At 49.2% G+C, this 23,292-nt stretch overlaps 1 pseudogene; it reads left to right on the top strand.

The window, feature by feature from the left end:
* Window positions 1-4,831: 4,831 nt before the first annotated feature.
* LOC147975027 (uncharacterized) lies at window positions 4,832-6,398 on the top strand (annotated as a pseudogene).
* Window positions 6,399-23,292: the final 16,894 nt, after the last annotated feature.

Here is a 23,292-nt window from a genome sequence, read left to right as displayed (position 1 = left end):
GAATTGATTACATGAATTACAGAACAAAAAATACATTAAACACAATATTGGTTATGGGCTATTGTATAAGCCATTTGCATGAAGAATGATGAGTCCAAAAGACTGGTGAATAGGGCACCAGAGGGGTTCCTAGACTAACTTTCTATGGTCGTTGCTAAAGCACATCAGAGCAAAAACCACCGTCATCGTTAGCTCCTTAGCACACGATACATGGATGGATGCTCATCAATGCACAAACGTGTGTTGAACGCATTAACCTTGAGCTATCTAGTCTTTGGTCATAAGCACATGGTGTCCTAGCACAAATGATGTGTTGGATGATTTTCAAGAAATCTTTAAGCATATGATCTAGAACCTACAACTAGCTATAGGAGGAGACTTTGCACATTAGATGTTTTTAGGTCTGACATTTTTTCTATATTTGCAAGGGAGAGTAATAGAGTGAGTGAAAAAAATTTGGTGAGATAAAGAAAAGAAAATAGGAGTCAATCGGAGCCTGTGCCTAAAGGGCCACACCATAATATGGCAGGAGAAATCTAGCAATATTGGTTGCTAAAAAAGATAGGGTGGGGAGTTGATTTTTTGCGGTCGATCTCAATGGATAGCTTCAAAAGTCTATTTGAGATTTTTTGTCACAAAGGGATTTTTGTCCACCTAAATACGAGATACTACTACGGAGACAAACCTCAAACTTGGGTTGGCTAGGTGGTATTAAGAAAACATATTAAGTAACTTAGCTCTACTAAGTCACAACATGACTTTATCATTAGAGTAAATATTTGCAACCAAGATTATTCAGGGTAACATAGACTATGCACTACGCATGTGTCTTGTAGCATGAGCATAGTAGACATGTTCCATAGCGCATACAATGTTCACTGTCATGACCATTGTCGTGGTATTCTCACGGGGGGCTTGCGAGTCGACAGATGCCACAAGGGCTTAGTGTGAGGGTAAGACTGCTACTGATAGGACCGGGAGCGGGTTTGCGAGTAGCACGCGCTAGTTTACCCAGGTTCAGGGCTCTCCGGAGAGATAATACCCCTACTCCTGCATGTCTGAGTATATATCTGGGGTGTACATCGGGCAGTACAAAGTGCTCCTAGAGCTGTATCCGAGGTTAGTGCCATGGGCATCTAACTTGTATATGTCTCATGTGTGTATGAGCTAGCTAGCAAGTGGGCATGAGAGTGCTCCACCGTGAGTGAACATGTATGCATGCGTGAGGGGTGTGTCCATGGGCATGTATATGTGTGAGCGCCTATGTATGTCTTCTCCTTTATATAGGAGAGGGTAGCTTAGGATGTAAGCTTGGTAGTGGGCATGGGTAAGGCATGGTGCATGTCAAGCTTGTCCCCTGGGTCATTTCATAAATAGTGTCGGGGGACAAGTGACACTGTACATGATGGCATCATGGTACGGTTGTCTTGTCCGCGGTATGGCCGTCTCGTCAGGGTCTTGTCGGTGTCGGATCGAGCTGCAGTCGGCAGCCGGCTGGTTGGCGCAGTCGGCAGCCGACTATTTAGCGTAGTCGGCAGCCGGCTGGGGAGCCGGCAGGAGCAGCCGGGCAGTCGGACTGAGGGGTTTTGCTAGCCCCAATGTCTTGAAATATTGTCTTGTCGTCTTCAGGGTACCCGTGGTCAATTACTCCGTCAGTAGCCTCCAAGCCTCCGGGCAACTTGGCAAAGCTGGGCAGAGGTTTTTTGGCGAGTGTTCATGGAAATGATCATGAAAAAGACAAAGTTAGTCCACGCAGATATATCAAATGTTTGCCTTTAGCATTGCAAGTTTTATGCGGAGGGTGCCGACTCGGTTTCGTCCGAGCCCCCTTCAATCTTTTTCATGTTCCCTCCTGTTTTTTGGCTTGTGCTCTCGCTCGCCGGACAGCCCCTCTGTGGTCTCTGGCTGAGAGTGGGCCGTGAAGTGGAGTGTACAGTACTCAGAGTCTGGGAGCAGATTTGACCGAGCAGGTACATGTAAAGGAAACGACCGGGTCGCCCGAACCGTTTTCCTTCCCGAACGTTTTTCGCATGGGTGGCCTCCAGCGTTCACTCTTGCTAGTCGGACAGCCGCTCTGCGGTCTGTGACTAAGAGTGGGCCTTTGGTACCGTGCACGGTACTAAGCCGTCTGCGGGATCTAACGTCTCAGGCCAAGCGGCCAGCCCCTGGGCCAACTCTGGCTGGCGCCGGGGCAAACAGTGATGCTACTGTAATAAAACGCGGAGACAGCCCCCGAGCTTTATTCGGGGTTATCCGTGCTTGCGTTGTGCAAAAAATATGCGGGTGAGGAGCTCACATTGATTTTCGTGTAGTCGCGGTCGTTGTCGAAGACAGCCGGCACGGCTCGGCGCTCGTGGAGCGTGCCGGCGTACCCGCTGGGTGTAGCCCTCGAGCCTCCGAGTGCTCGAAGGGGGGTCCCGGCCGGTCAGGCTCGACCGGCCAGGCGGCGAGGCATCTTGCAGCGCCCTTTTTCTTCCTTTTCTCTTCTGCCGGCTGCTGGCAACCGGACAAAACTCTTTTTTTGTTTGCAATCTTCCGTGGGGGCGCGCCAGCGCACCCACTGGGTGTAGCCCCCGAAATTCGGGCCGACTGCTGAGCAGTCGGGCCGGATCTCCCGGCGACTACTTCGTCTTCTTCTTCGCGGGGGCGCGTCAGCGCACCCGCTGGCTGTAGCCTCCGAGATTCGGGTCGACTACTGAGCAGTCAGGCCGGATCTTCCGACAACTACTTCGTCTTCTTCTTCAGCCGGCCGGATGGGCGGACCCCGACACAGCAGTCGGGCTCTTTGCAGCCGGACAGGCAGCCAGCGGTCGGAGGCACACACACTTTTTTTTCTTGCCAGTCGGCCGTGGGCATCCGGCATTTTCTTCAGCCGGATGCACACACACATTTTTGTGTCCCAGCCGGCCTCTCGGACAGCCGACCCTCTCACCCGGTCATTTTTTTTTGCTTTCTCTTTGTCCGAGCTGACTTCTTTTCTCTCTTTTATTCTCAGCCGGCTCGAAGACTTTTCTTCAGCTAATTAGCGAGCAGTCTGCCTTTTCTTCTCTTCTCTTTCTGTCCGACCTTACGTGGGGAGCCGGACCCTTCTTTCCTTTTTTTTGTCCTCGCCCAAAAAGTCGGCAGTGAGGTGGCCGAGGCGTAGCCGGCTGCTGCGAGACAGCCGGCGGGCGCGGAGCTAGCCGCGGGACGAAGCCGGCGCAGACGCATGGGGCCGGCTGCCGCAGTGAACCGGCGCGGGCGTGCGGAGGCCTGCAGCGGCTGCGAACCGATGGCAGGGGCAGTCCGCGAGCCAGCACGCTTGGAGCATGGCGAGGGGGAGGCCGGGCTGATACGGGGCCGACTGGCGGAGGCGGACGCCGACTGGAGCAGGCGGATGCCGCGCTCGACGCAGCCGGGCGCGGAAGCCGGCGCGAGAGGAGGGCCGAGCAGGCGGCAATCGGCGCGCGCGGCGGGCGGACCAGGCGGCCGGGGCGGCAGCCGCCGCGGCGCGGGGCGATGGCGGGGTTGCGGCGCGAGGCGCCGCGGGCGCGGAGCCGACTACGCTGGCGGAAGGGCGGCCGGAGCGTGCAGCCGCGGGCCGGGACGACACAGACGCTGCGAGGCGGCGCGGGACAGGCGGAGCCGGCTGCGAGGCGGGAGACGGCCACGGGCAGACGAGGAGGCGTCGCAAGGCCCACGGGGCGGAGCAGCGCGTGGGAGGGCCATGGCGCAGGCGGCCCGGCCATGGGCGGAGGCCAAGGCGGCCGCAGAGGGGAGGCGCGGAGGCGGAGAGGGGCAAACAGAAGCCGCGCAGCTGGAGCAGCGGGCAAGCGTGGAGGAGCCGGGGCACCCGCGCGCAACTGCTATAGCATGGACCTGCACGGGTGTGCGTGGAGGTGGAGGCGTGCTCGCCGGTAGCGGGCAAGGCAGCCAGGAGGGGCTCGGGTGCCGGCGCGGTGGCGCGCGGGACGCCTGAAGTGGAAGGCGAGATGGCACTTGGAGCGCAGCGGCAGGGAAGACTCGGTGGCGATGTTGTCTGAGTAGTGGAGGAGCTAGCTTCTGGCCATTATATCTGACTAATATATGGGGGTTGTCTGGGTAGTGTATGGTCAATGGTTTTACCGTGGTTTGACTTGCATCTAGCTAGCTTGGATAAACAAGATATGGAGCGAAACTGCGCTTCAGCCGGAGCAAGGCACAACGCGAAGGGGAGCAGACGCGAGCGACGTGTGGATGGATGCGGCCGACTGAAACGAAGCATCGCGCGTGGCGCGCGCACGGACAGACGGCCGGTGCTGCGTTGGTGAAGGCGAATATGGCGAAGCCGACGGCGAGGACGCGCCGTCCCGCACGGCCGCTCCGGGGGCGGGTCGAAGTCAAGCCCTCAAGCGCTACAGGAGAGACGGCGCGACGCCGCGGCAGAGATGACGAAGATGGTCCCGCCCGGACTGCGAAACCAGCAGCAGCGCGGTAGCATAGTGTTGAATATATGGTTTGTGCATGTATATTGTATAGTCCGGCCCACCTCCTAGTCATTGTATAGTTGAGGTTGTGGCCCACCTTGTACTCCATATATATGTGCGCTATGCACCGATCAATACATCGAGTTGCATTGCCAAAATATTCATTTCCAACATGGTATCATACCTACGATCCTAACTCTAACTCCTGCCGCCGCCGCCGCCACCCGCCGCCGCCGCCGCGTCTCCTCGCCGCCGCGCCGCCGCCCCCCTGTGTGCCGCTGCCGCCTCGCGTTTCCGCCCGCACCCGCAGCGCCGCCACCCGCGCCGTGCCGCCATCCCTCCCGCCGCGCCGCTTCACCACGCGCCGCCGCCCTCCACTCTCGGCCATGGCCTCCCCCGGTTCCACCGGTACCACCCGCAGCCGCCACACCAACCCCTTCGACGGCCCCGATCCCGTCGTCACCGTGATCTCAATATCCTCGCTCGGGTTCCCGTCGTCCTCGATCAACTCACCTCCACCTACTATGCCTGGAAGACGTACTTCTCCCTTGTGTTCCGTGAGTACAATCTCCGGGATCACATCGATGGCTCCATGGACTCCCGCTTCATGGAGGACGATGAGGAGTGGACGTCCATCGACGCCACTCTGATCCGCTGGTTCTACACCACCATCTCGAAGGACCTCTTCCACACGGTGGTCTCCGCCGATGATGACGCTCACGCCATTTGGACTAAGCTCAACGGCCTCTTCACCGACAACGCGCTCCAACGCAAGGTTTTCTTGCACGGCGAGTTTTTTGGGTGCCAGCAGCTTGACTCGTCGGTCGACGATTATTGCATGCGCCTCAAGAAGCTTGTTGACGAGCTCCGTGACCTCGGTGAGAAGGTCTCCGACGAGCTCCTCCCCAGCACTCTCATCGCCGGCCTGAACGAAGACTTCGGGAAGGCCGCCTCCAACATCCCTCTCATCACCAACCCGACCTTCCCCAAGATCGTCGCGTACCTGAAGCTGGAGGAGAAGAGGATGCGGATGTCGCGCGCCCGGGCCACCCATACGGCTCTCATCGCCGGAACCCGCGGCAGTGCACCGTCCACCGCTCCGGCTCCCCCGCCGCGGCCCGCCCAGGGGCCCCTCCACGTGCAGCCGCCGCCCGGGTTCCCATATCCCGCGCCGCCGCAGGCCCCTCCGCCGCCCCCCACCGAGCAGCAGCAGCGCCGGGGCGGGCGTCGCGGCCGAGGTGGCCGCAAGCAGCAGCAGCCGCCAGCTGCCCATGGCGGGGCGCCGCGCCAGCCGCAGCACCCGCTCCCGCCGGCGCCCTGGCAGGCCGGCCAGAACCCCTGGACGGGGGTTGTTCACACATACTCCATGCCCATACCGCGCGCCCCCGACCCTGGTGTTTTTGGCGCCCGCCCGGCCCCTCATCAGGCTCTGTACGCGGCCCCTCAGGCGTATCCGTCGGCGCCGCTCTACGGCCCCTCGGCGGCCTATGGGCTGCCTCCGGCCGGGGGGCTCGTGGCGCCGCCGCCACAGCCTCTGCCGTCGGCCCCGGCCCTCCCGCCGGCACCATGGGACCCCGCACTGCTAGCGGCCCTCCACACCGCCCCCACGCCACAGCAGTACACCGGCGGTGGCGACTGGTACATGGACACCGGAGCCACGGCTCACATGGCCGCCAACCCCGGTAACCTTCTTACCGCTCACCCTGTTCACACTGCTGCTCGCATTACCATGGGCGACGGTTCTTCCATGCCCATCACTCATGTCGGCCATGCTGCTTTTCCTTCTAACTCCGTTCCATTACATCTTTCTAACGTACTCGTTTCACCTGACATCATTAAAAATCTTGTTTCTATTCGTTCTCTTACACGTGAAAATCATGTCACCGTTGAATTTGACATGTTCGGCTTTTCTGTTAAGGATGCCCGTACCCGGATGGTGCTCCACCGATGTGACAGCCCCGACGATCTCTACCCGGTCCACTCCTCCACATCCTCCGTCGCTGCACCCATGGCGCTGTCCGCTGGAGTGGACCTTTGGCATGCTCGTCTCGGTCATCCCAACCCTGCCACCCTTCGTCATATTCTTCGCAGTTTTTCATTCACGTGTAATAAGATCGACGATCACACTTGTCATGCTTGTCGTCTTGGCAAACATACTCGTTTACCCTTTAGCACTTCCTCGCATGTTGCTTCATACCCATTTGAGTTAATTCATAGTGATGTTTGGACCTCTCCTGTTGCAAGTAACACGGGCTATCTCTATTATCTTGTTATCCTTGATGATTTTTCGCACTATGTGTGGACCTTCCCGTTGCGGCGAAAGTCGGATTCTCTTGCCACTCTCACCGCAATCTACTCCTATGTCTCCACGCAGTTTGGTCGCCCCATTCATGCGTTGCAAACAGACAACGGGAAGGAGTTCGATAATCTTGCAATCCGCAACCTTCTCGCCACACACGGCACGATTTTTTGTCTCACATGCCCGTACACTTCGCAACAAAATGGCCGCGCTGAGCGCCTGCTTCGCACTCTTAATGATTGCGTTCGCACCCTCCTCTTTCACGCCAACGTGCCACCACGTTTCTAGCCTGACGCGCTCGCCACCGCATCACTACTCCTCAACATCCATCCCTGTCGCACTCGCGGGAATTTTGCTCCTCATCATCTTCTGTTCGGCACGCCACCTTCCTACACCGAGCTTCGCATTTTCGGTTGCTTGTGCTACCCTAGCATCGCTTCCACTACTTCTCATAAGCTCGCACCATGGTCTGTGGCTTGTATTTTTCTTGGCTATCCCCCCAACACCAAAGGCTACCGCTGCTATGATCCTATCTCACATTGGGTCATCACTTCCCGACACATTTACTTTGATGAGATGGTTTTTTCGTTTCAGCAGGTACCTTCGGATGTTGCGGCCTTGCCCGCTCCTGGTGACTTCCGCTCGGGTGCTTCTCGCGGGCCGCCTCCTGGCTTTGAGGGTGCCCCCCGTGCCCCGGGTCGAGTTCCTCCCCGGCCGATCTCCTTTGGGGCTGCACCCCTCCCGGCGCCTGCGACGCCCCCTGCGCCACCATCGGCGCGGGCCTCCTCGGCGCCCCCCGCGCCCTCGCCGGCGGCCTCGCCCGCGGTGGCCTTCCCCGCGCCCTCGTCGGCGGCCTCGCCCGCGGCCTCACCCGCGGCATCAGTGAAGGAAATATGCCCTAGAGGCAATAATAAAATTATTATTTATTTCCTTATATCATGATAAATGTTTATTATTCATGCTAGAATTGTATTAACCGGAAACATAATACATGTGTGAATACATAAACAAACAGAGTGTCACTAGTATGCCTCTACTAGACTAGCTCGTTAATCAAAGATGGTTATGTTTCCTAACCATAAACAAAAGAGTTGTTATTTGATTAACGAGGTCACATCATTAGTTGAATGATCTGATTGACATGACCCATTCCATTAGCTTAGCACCCGATCGTTTAGTATGTTGCTATTTGCTTTCTTCATGACTTATACATGTTCCTATGACTATGAGATTATGCAACTCCCGTTTGCCGGAGGAACACTTTGGGTGCTACCAAACGTCACAACGTAACTGGGTGATAATAAAGGAGTACTACAGGTGTCTCCAAAGGTAGATGTTGGGTTGGCGTATTTCAAGATTAGGATTTGTCACTCCGATTGTCGGAGAGGTATCTCTGGGCCCTCTCGGTAATGCACATCACATAAGCCTTGCAAGCATTGCAACTAATGAGTTAGTTGCGGGATGATGTATTACGGAACGAGTAAAGAGACTTGCCGGTAACGAGATTGAACTAGGTATTGGATACCGACGATCGAATCTCGGGCAAGTAACATACCGATGACAAAGGGAACAACGTATGTTGTTATGCGGTCTGACCGATAAAAGATCTTCGTAGAATATGTAGGAACCAATATGGGCATCCAGGTCCTGCTATTGGTTATTGACCAGAGATGTGTCTCAGTCATGTCTACATTGTTCTCGAACCGTAGGGTCCGCACGCTTAACGTTACAATGACAGTTATTATGAGTTTATGCATTTTGATGTACCGAAGGTTGTTCAGAGTCCCGGATGTGATCATGGACATGACGAGGAGTCTCGAAATGGTCAAGACATAAAGATTGATATATTGGAAGCCTATGTTTGGACATCGGAAGTGTTCCGGGTGAAATCAGGATTTTACCGGATTACCGGGAGGTTACCGGAACCCCCCGGGAGTCATATGGGCCTTACTGGGCTTTAGTGGAAAGGTGAAAGGGGCTGCCCATAGTGGGCTGCGTGCCTCCCTCCCTCCCCTAGTCCTATTAGGACTAGGAGAGGTGGCCGGCCACCTCTCTCTCTCTCTTTCCCCCTTGGGAGTCCTATTTGGAATAGGATTGGGGGGGAGTCCTACTCCCGGTAGGAGTAGGACTCCTCCTGCGCCTCCATAGGGCTGGCCGCACCCCTCCCCCTTGGCTCCTTTATATACGGAGGTAGGGGGCACCTCTAGACACACAAGTTGATCATTGAGATCGTTCCTTAGCCGTGTGCGGTGCCCCCTGCCACCATATTCCACCTCGATCATATCGTTGTAGTGCTTAGGCGAAGCCCTGCGTCGATAGAACATCAAGATCGTCACCACGCCGTTGTGCTGACGGAACTCTTCCCTGACGCTTTGCTGGATCGGAGCCCGGGGATCGTCATCGAGCTGTACGTGTGCTAAGAATTCGGAGGTGCCGGAGTAACGGTGCTTGGATCGGTCGGATCGGGAAGAAGACGTACGACTACTTCCTCTACGTTGTGACAACGCTTCCGTTGCGATCTACAAGGGTACGTAGATCATACTCTCCCCTCGTTGCTATGCATCACCATGATCTTGCGTGTGCGTAGGAAATTTTTTGAAATTACTACGTTCCCCAACAATCAGTAGCGGCGGGCTCTTCTTCGTCCTCGCCCGTCGCCCCGGACTCGCTGCCCCGCCCGATGACTCGCTCTCGGGCCGGTACCTTCCGCCCGAGTATGCGGTACACCAGCGATGAGTATCTTCTCGCCGCTTCCATCTCCGATCCGTCCCCTCTCCCATCGTCAGCTCGAGCCGCCCTTCGGGACCCTCATTGGCTCGCTGCGATGCAGGAAGAGTTCGATGCGCTCCAACGGAACCGCACCTGGCAGCTTGTCCCTCGGCCACCTCGTGCCAACATCATCACAGGCAAGTGGGTCTTTCGGCATAAGACTCGTCCCGACGGGACTCTCGAGCGCTACAAAGCTCGCTGGGTGGTTCGAGGCTTTCGGCAACGTGCGGGCATGGACTTCACCGCCACTTTTGCTCCGGTTGTTAAACCGGGCACGATCCGCACCGTGCTTCAGCTAGCCATCTCCCAAGCTTGGCCCGTGCATCAGTTGGACGTCTCCAACGCCTTCTTGCACGGCCACCTCGCCAAGCAGGTGTTCTGTGAGCAGCCCACCGGCTTCGTCGACGCCGCACATCCGCACCATGTGTGCTTGCTCTCCCGTTCTCTTTACGGGTTGAAGCAGGCGCCTCGGGCCTGGTACCAGTGCATCGCTGCCTTCCTGCAGACGCTCAGATTTACATCGACCCGCTCCGACGCGTCCCTCTTCGTGTACCATCACGGGGTTGACACGGCCTACTTGTTGCTCTACATCGACGACATCATCCTGACGGCTTCCACTGTCGCGCTTCTCCAGCGGCTTACTGGTCGTCTTCGCGATGAGTTTGCCCTGAAGGACTTGGGGCCCCTACACTACTTCCTCGGCATTGAGGTGGTTCGACGGCCAGCTGGGTTCTTTCTGCACCAGCAGCTTTACGCCCATGAGCTTCTCGATCGTGCCGGCATGCTTAACTGCAAGCCTGCTCCCACGCTTGTTGACACCAAGGCCAAGGTTTCAGCTCTGGAGGGCTCTCTCGCATCCGACGCGGCCTTCTATCACTCCATTGTGGGTGCCTTGCTGTACCTCACTCTGACGCGCCCCGACTTGCAGTATGCCGTTCAGCATGTCTGTCTTCACATGCATGCTCCGCGTGACTCTCATTGGACCTTGGTGAAGCATATCCTCCGTTACATACGCGGCACTACGTCCATGGGACTTACACTGACGACCTCCGCCTCTACCGACCTCGTCGCCTACTCTGATGCGGACTGGGCTGGCTGCCCGGACACACGACGCTCCACTTCGGGGTACTGTGTCTACCTTGGGCCGTCTCTGATCTCTTGGTCTTCCAAGCGACAGCCCACAGTCTCTCGCTCGAGTGCCGAGGCAGAGTATCGGGCAGTGGCTAACGCCGTTGCCAAATTCTCTTGGCTTCGTCAGCTGCTCCAGGAGTTGCTTTGTGATGTTCACAAGGCCACACTCGTCTATTGCGACAACATCTCCGCCATGTACCTCTCCACCAATCCGGTCCATCATCGACGAACGAAGCACATTGAGCTCAACATACACTTTGTTCATGAGCAGGTGGCCCTTGGGCGCATCCGGGTCCTCCACGTCCCGACGGTGCAACAATTTGCCGATGTTATGACAAAAGGACTGCCTACTTCTGTTTTCGAGGAGTTCGGGTCCAGTCTTTGCGTCTCCAGCGACGCTTCGACTGCGGGGGGTGTTGAATATATGGTTTGTGCATGTATATTGTATAGTCCGGCCCACCTCCTAGTCATTGTATAGTTGAGGTTGTGTCCCACCTTGTACTCCATATATATGTGCGCTATGCACCGATCAATACATCGAGTTGCATTGCCAAAATATTTGTTTCCAACACATAGTACCGCCCCACGGTGGGCGCCAACTGTCGTGGTATTCTCAGGGGGGCTTGCGAGTCGACATATGCCACAAGGGCTTAGTGTGAGGGTAAGACTGCTGCTGATAGGACCGGGAGCGGGTTTGCGAGTAGCACGCGCTAGTTTACCCAGGTTCGGGGCTCTCCGGAGAGATAATACCCCTACTCCTGCATGTCTGAGTATATATCTGGGGTGTACATCGGGCAGTACAAAGTGCTCCTAGAGCTGTATCCGAGGTTAGTGCCATGGGCATCTGACTTGTATATGTCTCATGTGTGTATGAGCTAGCTAGCAAGTGGGCATGAGAGTGCTCCATCGTGAGTGAACATGTATGCATGCGTGAGGGGTGTGTCCATGGGCATGTATATGTGTGAGCCTATGTGTGTCTTCTCCTTTATATAGGAGAGGGTAGCTTAGGATGTAAGCTTGGTAGTGGGCATGGGTAAGGCATGGTGCATGTCAAGCTTGTCCCCTGGGTCACTTCATAAATAGTGCCAGGGGACAAGTGACACTGTACATGATGGCGTCACGGTACGGTTGTCTTGTCCACGGTATGGCCGTCTCGTCGGGGTCTTGTCGGTGTCGGGTCGAGTTGCAGTCGGCAGCCGGCTGGTTGGCGCAGTCGGCAGCCCGCAGGAGCAGCCGGGCAGTCGGACTGAGGTGCTTTGCTAGCCCCGATGTCTTGAAATATTGTCTTGTCGTCTTCGGGGTACCCGTGGTCAATTACTCCGTCAACCATCAATCATTAATTTTAACTAGATGATACCCCGCATGTTGTTGCGGGAAGTGTAGCAAGAAAAATCCGATATGTTAGAGAAATGAAATATAAATAATTTGGATATACTTGTCAACCATACCTTTTCTTGGCTAAAATAAAACCTTTTCATGAGATTAAACAATGCACTACAGGCTAGAAAGATACATAATGTTTCCTTTCAAAAAAATATTAACACTAGTGGTTTAAGTTCCCACTGACAAAATATCATGGCCCTGCAACCCAATTATGCATCGAAAACATCTCACCCACCAAGACCAAATAAATATACCGCAAATCAAATAGGCCTTGGAGATTTGTTTCAGAGGTGGTAGCGATTCTTAGTTGCCCACATCGTAGGCTCGTAGCTCACTGTTTATCTTCATCGCGCGAAGACAACAAACAATCACCTCCATTAATAGAAACAGAGCACTGGCACTTGAAAAGTGAAAAAAATAGTGTGCAAGAGTTGATGAGAGTGAGAACAGAACATGCCAATTCAGTTTGTACCATAATTTCTGCATATAAAAACCAAAGCCTGGTGTAGTTAGTTAAGGCAATGTTTGTACAACAATTTGCATAAAAATAAGTTTCATGATGAAATAAAAGGCGAACCAATTTTGACTTAATAAGGTAAGACCAGTGAAGGGAGAAAGCTTTTAAACTTACCGCGGTGATGAACTTCTGGTCAATAGTTGAACATGGCAGTCCATAAGCATGCTATATCCATTCAATATTCTACTCTAGTTAATATTGCAATTATGTAATAGTCATGGTTTGGGAAGTCAGGATAACGTGTTACAAAACAACGGCATGTACGTAAAGCGAACAAATGTAACAATGAAGAGAGAATGGTGAAGTAAATCTTACTGATTCCGCAAAGCTGAACATAATTAATTAGATTAAAGGTGTAAAATGGAAGCAATCCATAGGAATCAAAGAATAACAATCTGTAAGGATAATTAGAGGTTATGTTCTTACTTATATAGATAGGTAAATTCGCAGTCGAGAGTACAACCACCGTAGATAAAAAATAAAACTCACAAGGAAATAGATTTAAGATAGAGGTTAGCAAACATAAGGAGTGATGAGCCCTAATGTTTATCCACTCAAATTTTGGCAACTTTTAAACAATATGTATCTTGTTTCATAGTAATATTTTTAGGTCCATGGAAGACTAATGAGAATTGGATGGAAAAATAGGTTGAACTTCCTTCAACTATTGTTGTATCATCTTCCTTCACTGTTCAGACCTATACTTGTCAACACTCTCGGGTGTGCACATATATGGAAGTAACTCACAACATTAAACATGAGAATCATTGGAAAAGAACTAATCCATACAAAAGCTTTTTTACCCCATAATCTAGACAAAAGTAAACTGCAACATCAATATATTTTGATTATTCCTATGTTGAGAACACATGAGTAACTAAAAATAGAAGATAGCACCACCTGAACTTTCAAATGCTTAATATAGAAACAACAAATTGTGTGGCTCGTTCGGATCCAGGGCTTCAAAGCTTGTTTGAATTTGAAGCCATTCAGTAAGCAGGATTGGTACTAAAGGTTTAGAGATACCAAATTATCAGTTGAAAAGGCATGTTCCTGCTCTAGAAACATTGACAAACATATGATTTGCAGAATAAAAAATAGGTCTAGAAACTACAAACGTTCTGGGAATAGAGGCTAATAATGGCCATGTTAAGCGTGGAACAGATAAAACTACAAAAGCACGCGGTACTTAATCATGGTAGGGTGAGATGATTTATCTTATGGGCCATCGAGATGGATCCCAAATCAACGGTTCCTTACTTGTAAAATGTGGGCAGGAAATCAGGTATACAATTTTATTTACTTTTAACAGAATAACCTCACCTTAGTTCTGGGACTTAATCTCTTGCCGTGGGGAGCATTTAGACCGGCCGTGAATCATTCAGGCGGATTTTGTACCTACAGTATATATGCAAGGTCAAGTTAACTATGTGGGTGAAACTAATTCAAGTACTTTGTGAGTCAAGCAGAGCCAGAGAATAAAGAACACCTATTCTTACTCTACCACTTCAAGACACGCTGAACGGCTCGTCAGGCTCCATGCCGAAGCAAAGGAAGGAGGGGCTAGACGAGGAGTAGCAGCAAGATCCTAGGAGGAGATGTGACGGGCGCGGGGTGGTTGTGGAGGGCATCCGCTGCCGGCCAAAGCCGATGCTGGCCGTTGGAAGTGGATGTCCGGAAGAAACCGATGCGTGGCACCGAGGAGCACTGGCGCTGTCCATGCGCTTCTACGTGGTCAGGCGAAACCGATGTCGGGGACCTGGGAGGCGTTGTGGGTGCTGGCGACGCGTAGCAGGCAGGCAAGGGCGCCATCCATGTGTATTGTGGTGGACGACATCAAACTCTATCTTTGGTGGATGAGGTTGTGCGCACCGGAGCTCGAAGGGATCTGCATATACAAACAACCGTGTTAGATGTCGATTAAGATAGGAGGATTGGTAAAAATATGGTGGAGAGGTGATGGTAATACGAATCGATACGAAGTGTCTGTGCTTTTCGACTGCTCGTCTGTTATATAGAAGGCTCAATAGTAAATGACTCATTGCTTCGGTGACCAGGGCATAGCCACATGCAAAAGAAACGAACCGGCCAAAATATTCACCAGCAAAGCGATGTGTTGCGGAAGCTAATAGCATGCGTCCGGTGTCGAATCCTCTGTAGTCTCAAAGGAATATGTATATGTCATGAAGAAAGCAATAGAAATAAAACTTAACGATCATTATGCTAAGCTAACGGATGGGTCTTGTCCATCACATCATTCTCCTAATGATGTGACCCCATTTATCAAATGACAACACATGTCTATGGCTACAGAACTTAACCATCTTTGATTAACGAGCTAGTCTAGTTGAGGCTTACTAGGGACATTGTGTTTTGTCTATGTATCCACACATGTGTCAAGTTTCCGGTTAATACAATTCTAGCATGAATAATAAACATTTATCATGATATAAGGGAATATAAATAACAACTTTATTATTGCCTCTAGGGCATATTTCCTTCATATATACATGATGTGGTGACATTACGAAGTTACAATATCATGAAGTAGTTTTGTGTGTCCAACATGAAGTAAATTCTTTCAGGACTTGTTGACATAGATAAGTGTTCTATGGAATATGCATCATAGACGTTTTTGAACATATGAATTGATTACATGAATTACAGAACAAAAAATACATCAAACACAATATTGGTTATGGGCTATTTATATAAGCCATTTGCATGAAGAATGATGAGTCCAAAAGACTGGTGAATAGGGCACCAAAGGGGTTCCTAGACTAACTTCCTATGGTCGTTGCTAAAGCACATCAGAGCAAAAACCACCGTCATCGTCAACTCCTTAGCACACGATAGATGGATGGATGCTCATCAATGCACAAATGTGTGTTGAACGCATTAACCTTGAGCTATCTAGTCTTTGGTCATAAGCACATGGTGTCCTAGCACAAATGATGTGTTGGATGATTTTCAAGAAATCTTTAAGCATACGATCTAGAACCTACAACTAGCTATAGGAGGAGACTTTGCACATTAGATGTTTTTAGGTCTGACATTTTTTTCTGTATTTGCAAGGGAGAGTAATAGAGTGAGTGAAAAGAATTTGGTGAGATAAAGAAAAGAAAATAGGAGTCAATCGGAGACTGTGCCTAAAGGGCCACACCATAATATGGCAGGAGAAATTTAGCAATATTGGTTGCTAAAGAAGGTAGGGTAGGGAGTTGATTTTTTGCGGTCGATCTCAATGGATAGATTCAAAAGCCTATTTGAGATATTTTTAAAACAAAGGGATTTTTGTCCACCTAAATACGAGATACTACTACGGAGACAAACCTCAAACTTGGGTTGGCTAGGTGGTATTAAGAAAACAGATTAAGTAACTTAGCTCTACTAAGTCACAACAGGACTTTATCGTTAGAGTAAATATTTACAACCAAGATTATTCAGGGTAACATAGACTATGCACTACGCATGTGTCTTGTAGCATGAGCATAGTAGACATGTTCCATAGCGCACACAATGTTCACTGTCATGACCATCAATCATTAACTTTAACTAGATGATACCCCGCACGTTGTTGCGGGAACTGTAGCAAGAAAAATCTGATATGTTAGCGAAATGAAATATAAATAATTTGGATATACTTGTCAACCATACCTTTTCTTGGCTAAAATAAAACCTTTTCATGAGATTAAACAATGCACTACTGGCTAGAAAGATACATAATGTTTCCTTTCAAAAAAATATTAACACTAGTGGTTTAAGTTCCCACTAACAAAATATCATGGCCCTACCAACCAATTATGCATCGAAAACATCTCACCCACCAAGAAAAAATAAATATACCGCAAATCAAATAGGCATTGGAGATTTGTTTCAGAGGTGGTAGTGATTCTTAGTTGCCCACATCGTAGGCTCGTAGCTCACTATTTAGTTTATCTTCATCGCGCGAAGACAACAAACAATCACCTCCATTAATAGAAACAGAGCGCTGGGACTTGAAAAGTGAAAAAAATAGTGTGCAAGAGTTGATGAGAGTGAGAACAGAACATGCCAATTCAGTTTGTACCATAATTTCTGCATATAAAAACCAAAGCCTGATATAGTTAGTTAAGGCAATGTTTGTACAGCAATTCGCATAAAAAAAAGTTTCATGATGAAATAAAAAGGCGAACCAATTTTGACTTAATAAGGCAAGACCAGTCAAGGGAGAAAGCTTTTAAACTTACCACGATGATGAACTTATGGTCAATAGTTGAACATGGCAGTCCATAAGCATATTATATTCATTCAATATTCTACTCTAGTTAATATTGCAATTCTGTAATAGTCATGGTTTGGGAAGTCAGGATAACGTGTTACAAAACAACGGCATGTACGTAAACCGAAGAAATGTAACAATGAAGAGAGAATGGTGAAGTAAATCTTACTGATTCCGCAAAGCAGAACATAATTAATTAGATTAAAGGTGTAAAATGGAAGCAATCCATAGGAATCAAAGAATAACAATCTGTAAGGATAATTAGAGGTTATGTTCTTACTTATATAGATAGGGAAATTCGCAGTCGAGAGTACAACCATCAAAGTTCATCGTGTTGGGGAACGTAGTAATTTCAAAAAAGATCCTACGCACACGCAAGATCATGGTGATGCATAGCAACGAGAGGGGAGAGTGTTGTCTACGTACCCTCGTAGACCGAAAGCAGAAGTGTTAGCACAACGCGGTTGATGTAGTCGTACGTCTTCATGGCCCGACCGATCAAGCACCGAAACTACGGCACCTCCGAGTTCTATCACACGTTCAGCTCGATGACGATCCCCGGACTCCGATCCAGCAAAGTGTTGGGGAAGAGTTCCGTCAGCACGACGGCGTGGTGACGATCTTGATGTTCTACCGTCGCAGGGCTTTACAAAAGTCCATCAGTATGAAGTTTCTTCATGCGCTTTACACTGATATGACCTAAATAGCAGTGCCACAAATAAGTTGCACTATCATTATCAACTCTGCATCTTTTGATTTCAACACTATGAATATGTGTATCACTACTATCGAGATTCATCAAAAATAGACCACTCTTCAAGGGTGCATGACCATAAAAGATATTACTCATATAAATAGAACAACCATTATTCTCTGATTTAAATGAATAACCGTCTCGCATCAAACAAGATCCAGATATAATGTTCATACTCAACACTGGCACCAAATAACAATTGTTTAGGTCTAATACTAATCCCGAAGGTAGATGTAGAGGTAGCGTGCCGACCGCGATCACATCGACTTTGGAACCATTTCCCACGCGCATCGTCACCTCGTCCTTAGCCAATCTTCGCTTGATCCGTAGCCCCTGTTTCGAGTTGCAAATGTTAGCAACAAAACCAGTATCAAATACCCAGGTGCTACTGCGAGCTTTAGTAAGGTACACATCAATAACATGCATATCACATATACCTTTGTTCACTTTGCCATGCTTCTTATCCGTCAAATACTTGGGGCAGTTCCGCTTCCAGTGACCAGTCTGCTTGCAGTAGAAGCACTCAGTCTCAGGCTTAGGTCCAGACTTAGGTTTCTTCTCCTAAGCAGCAACTTGTTTGCTGTTCTTCTTGAAGTTCCCTTTCTTCTTCCATTTGCCCATTTTCTTGAAACTGGTGGTCTTATTGACCATCAACACTTGATGCTCCTTCTTGATTTCTACCTCCACGGCTTTTAGCATTGGGAAGAGCTCATGAATAGTCTTATTCATCCCTTGCATATTATAGTTCATCATGAAGCTTTTGTAGCTTGGTGGCAGTGATTGAAGAACTCTGTCAATGACACTATCAACAGGAAGATTAACCCCCAGTTGAGTCAAGTGATTATGATACCCGGACATTTTGAGTATATGTTCACTGACAGAACTATTCTCCTCCATCTTGCAGCTATAGAACTTATTGGAGACTTCATATCTCTCAATCCGGGCATTTGCTTAAAATATTAACTTCAACTCCTGGAACATCTCATATGCTCCATGACGTTCAAAATGTCGTTGAAGACCCAGTTCTAAGCTGTAAAGCATGGCACACTGAACTATCGAGTAGTCATCAGCTTTGCTCTGCCAGACGTTCATAACATCTGGTGTTGCTCCTGCAACAGCCTTGGCACTTAGCGGTGCTTCCAGGACGTAATTCTTCTGTGCAGCAATGAGGATAATCCTCAAGTTACGGACCCAGTCCATGTAATTGCTACCATCATCTTTCAACTTTGCTTTCTCAACGAACACATTAAAATTCAATGGAACAACATCATGAGCCATCTATCTACAATCAAACATAGACAAGCAAGATACTATCAGGTACTAAGTTCATGATAAATTTAAGTTCAATTAATCATATTACTTAAGAACTCCCACTTATAAAGATATCCCTCTAATCCTCTAAGTGATCACGTGATCCAAATCAACTAAACCATGTTCGATCATCACGTGAGATGGAGTAGTATCAATGGTGAATATCAATATGTTGATCATATCTACTATATGATTCACGCTCGACCTTTCGGTCTCCGTGTTCCGAGGCCATATCTGTTATATGCTAGGCTCGTCAAGTTAAACCTGAGTATTCCGCGTGTGCAACTGTTTTGCACCCGTTGTATTTGAACGTAGAGCCTATCACACCCGATCATCACGTGGTGTCTCAGCACGAAGAACTTTCGCAACGGTGCATACTCAGGGAGAACACTTATACTTTGATAATTTAGTGAGGGATCATCTTATAATGCTACCGTCAATCAAAGCAAGATAAGATGCATAAAAGATAAACATCACATGCAATCAATATAAGTGATATGATATGGCCATCATCATCTTGTGCTTGTGATCTCCATCTTCGAAGCACCGTCATGATCACCATCGTCACCGGCGCAACACCTTGATCACCATCGTAGCATCGTTGTTGTCTCGCCAATCTTATGCTTCCACGACTATCGCTACCGCTTAGTGATAAAGTAAAGCATTACAGTGCAATTGCATTGCATACAATAAAGCGACAACCATATGGCTCCTGCCAGTTGCCGATAACTCGGTTACAAAACATGATCATCTCATACAATAAAATTTAGCATCATGTCTTGACCATATCACATCACAACATGCCCTGCAAAAACAAGTTAGACGTCCTCTACTTTGTTGTTGCAAGTTTTACGTGGCTGCTACGGGCTTAGCAAGAACCGTTCTTACCTACGCATCAAAACCACAACGATAGTTTGTCAAGTTGGTGCTGTTTTAACCTTCGCAAGGACCGGGCGTAGCCACACTCGGTTCAACTAAAGTTGGAGAAACTGACACCCGCCAGCCACCTGTGTGCAAAGCACGTCGGTAGAACTAGTCTCGCGTAAGCGTACGCGTAGTGTCGGTCCGGGCCGCTTCATCCAACAATACGCCGAACCAAAGTATGACATGCTGGTAAGTAGTATGACTTATATCGCCCACAACTCACTTGTGTTCTACTCGTGCATAACATCAACGCATAAAACCTAGGCTCGGATGCCACTGTTGGGGAACGCAGTAATTTCAAAAAAATTCCTACGCACACGCAAGATCATAGTGATGCATAGCAAGGAGAGGGGAGAGTGTTGTCTACGTACCCTCGTAGACCGGAAGCGCAAGCGTTAGCACAACGCGGTTGATGTAGTCGTACGTCTTCACGGCCCGACCGATCAAGCACCGAAACTACGGCACCTCCGAGTTCTAGCACACGTTCAGCTCGATGACGATCCCCGGACTCCGATCCAGCAAAGTGTCGGGGAAGAGTTCCGTCAGCATGACGGCGTGGTGACGATCTTGATGTTCTACCGTCGCAGGGCTTTGCCTAAGCACCGCTACAATATTATCGAGGATTATGGTGGAGGGGGGCACCGCACACGGCAAAGAGAACGATCACGAAGATCAACTTGTGTGTCTAGAGGTGCCCCCCTGCCCCTGTATATAAAGGAGCAAGGGGGAGAGGCCGGCCGGCCCTTGGGGCGCGCCAAGGAGGGGGGAGTCCTCCTCCTAGTAGGACGAGGACTCCCCTTTCCTAGTCCAACTAGGAAGAGAGAAGGGGTAAGGGAAGAGAGGGAGAGGGAGAGGGAAAGAGGGGCCGCGCCCCCTTCCCTAGTCCAATTAGGACTCCCCATGGGAGGGGGCGCGCTACCTCCTGGGCTGCTGCCCTCTCTCTCCCCTCAGGCCCACTAAGGCCCAATACTTCCTCGGGGGATTCCGGTAACCCTTCCGGCACTCCGGTTTTCTCCGAAATCACCCGAAACACTTCCATGTCCGAATATAGCCATCCAATATATCGATCTTTATGTCTCGACCATTTCGAGACTCCTCGTCATGTCCGTGATCATATCCGGGACTCCGAACAACCTTCGGTACATCAAAATATATAAACTCATAATGAAACTGTCATCGTAACGTTAAGCGTGTGGAACCTACGGGTTCGAGAACAATGTAGACATGAACGAGACACGTCTCCGGTCAATAACCAATAGCGGAACCTGGATGCTCATATTGGCTCCTACATATTCTACGAAGATCTTTTATTGGTCAGACCGCATAACAACATACGTTGTTCCCTTTGTCATCGGTATGTTACTTGCCCGAGATTTGATCATCGGTATCTCAATACCTAGTTCAATCTCGTTACCGGCAAGTCTCTTTACTCGTTCCGTAATACATCATCCCGTAGCTAACTTATTAGTTGCAATGCTTGCAAGGCTTATGTGATGTGCATTACCGAGAGGGCCCAGAGATACCTCTCCGACAATCGGAGTGACAAATCCTAATCTCGAAATACGCCAATTCAACAAGTACCTTCGGAGACACCTGTAGAGCACCTTTATAATCACCCAGTTACGTTGTGACGTTTGGTAGCACACAAAGTGTTCCTCCGGTAAACGGGAGTTGCATAATCTCATAGTCATAGGAACATGTATAAGTCATGAAGAAAGCAATAGCAACAAACTAAACGATCAAGTGCTAAGCTAACGAAATGGGTCAAGTCAATCACATCATTCTCCTAATGATGTGATCCCGTTAATCAAATGACAACTCATGTCTATGGTTAGGAAACTTAACCATCTTCGATCAACGAGCTAGTCAAGTAGAGGCATACTAGTGACACTATGTTTGTCTATGTATTCACACATGTATGATGTTTCCGGTTAATACAATTCTAGCATGAATAATAAACATTTATCATGATATAAGGAAATAAGTAATAACTATATTATTGCCTCTAGGGCATATTTCCTTCAGTCTCCCACTTGCACTAGAGTCAATAATCTAGATTAAACTGTAATGATTCTAACACCCATGGAGTCTTGGTGCTGATCATGTTTTGCTCGTGGAAGAGGCTTAGTCAATGGGTCTGCAACATTCAGATCCGTATGTATCTTGCAAATCTCTATGTCTCCCACCTGGACTAGATCCCGGATGGAATTGAAGCGTCTCTTGATGTGCTTGGTCCTTTTGTGAAATCTGGATTCCTTTGCCAAGGCAATTGCACCAGTATTGTCACAAAAGATTTTCATTGGACCCGATGCACTAGGTATGACACCTAGGTCGGATATGAACTCCTTCATCCGGACTCCTTCATTTGCTGCTTCCGAAGCAGCTATGAATTCTGCTTCACATGTAGATCCCGCCACGACACTTTGTTTTGAACTGCACCAACTGACAACTCCTCCGTTTAGTAAAAATACGTATCCGGTTTGCGATTTAGAATCGTCCGGATCAGTGTCAAAGCTTACATCAACATAACCATTTACGATGAGCTCTTTGTCACCTCCATATACGAGAAACATATCCTTAGTCCTTTTCAGGTATTTCAGGATGTTCTTGACCGCTGTCTAGTGATCCACTCCTGGATTACTTTGGTACCTCCCTGCTAGACTTATAGCAAGGCACACATCAGGTCTGGTACACAGCATTGCATACATGATAGAGCCTATGGCTGAAGCATAGGGAACATCTTTCATTTTCTCTCTATCTTCTGCGGTGGTTGGACATTGAGTCTTACTCAACTTCACACCTTGTAACACAGGCAAGAACCCTTTCTTTGCTTGATCCATTTTGAACTTCTTCAAAAACTTTGTCAAGGTATGTGCTTTGTGAAAGTCCAATTAAGCGTCTTGATCTATCTCTATAGATCTTAATGCCCAATATGTAAGCAGCTTCACCGAGGTCTTTCATTGAAAAACTCTTATTCAAGTATCCCTTTATGCTATCCAGAAATTCTATATTATTTCCAATCAATAATATGTCATCCACATATAATATCAGAAATGCTACAGAGCTCCCACTCACTTACTTGTAAATACAGGCTTCTCCAAAAGTATGTACAAAACCAAATGCTTTGATCACACTATCAAAGCGTTTATTCCAACTCTGAGAGGCTTGCACCAGTCCATAAATGGATCGCTGGAGCTTGCACACTTTGTTAGCTCCCTTTGGATCGAAAAAACCTTCTGGTTGCATCATATACAACTCTTCTTCCAGAAATCCATTCAGGAATGCAGTTTTGACATCCATTTGCCAAATTTCATAATCATAAAATGCGGCAATTGCTAACATGATTCAGACAGACTTAAGCATCGCTACGGGTGAGAAGGTCTCATCGTAGTCAATCCCTTGAACTTGTCGAAAACCTTTTGCAACAAGTCGAGCTTTATAGACAGTAACATTACCGTCAGCGTCAGTCTTCTTCTTGAAGATCCATTTATTCTCAAT

Source organism: Triticum urartu, chromosome 4A (assembly GCF_056163025.1).
Source record: "Triticum urartu cultivar PI428250 chromosome 4A, HENAU_Tu73, whole genome shotgun sequence".
Taxonomy (NCBI): domain Eukaryota; kingdom Viridiplantae; phylum Streptophyta; class Magnoliopsida; order Poales; family Poaceae; genus Triticum; species Triticum urartu.
The sequence above is the reverse complement of the archived record's forward strand: the minus strand, read 5'-3'. Positions and strand labels throughout refer to the sequence as shown.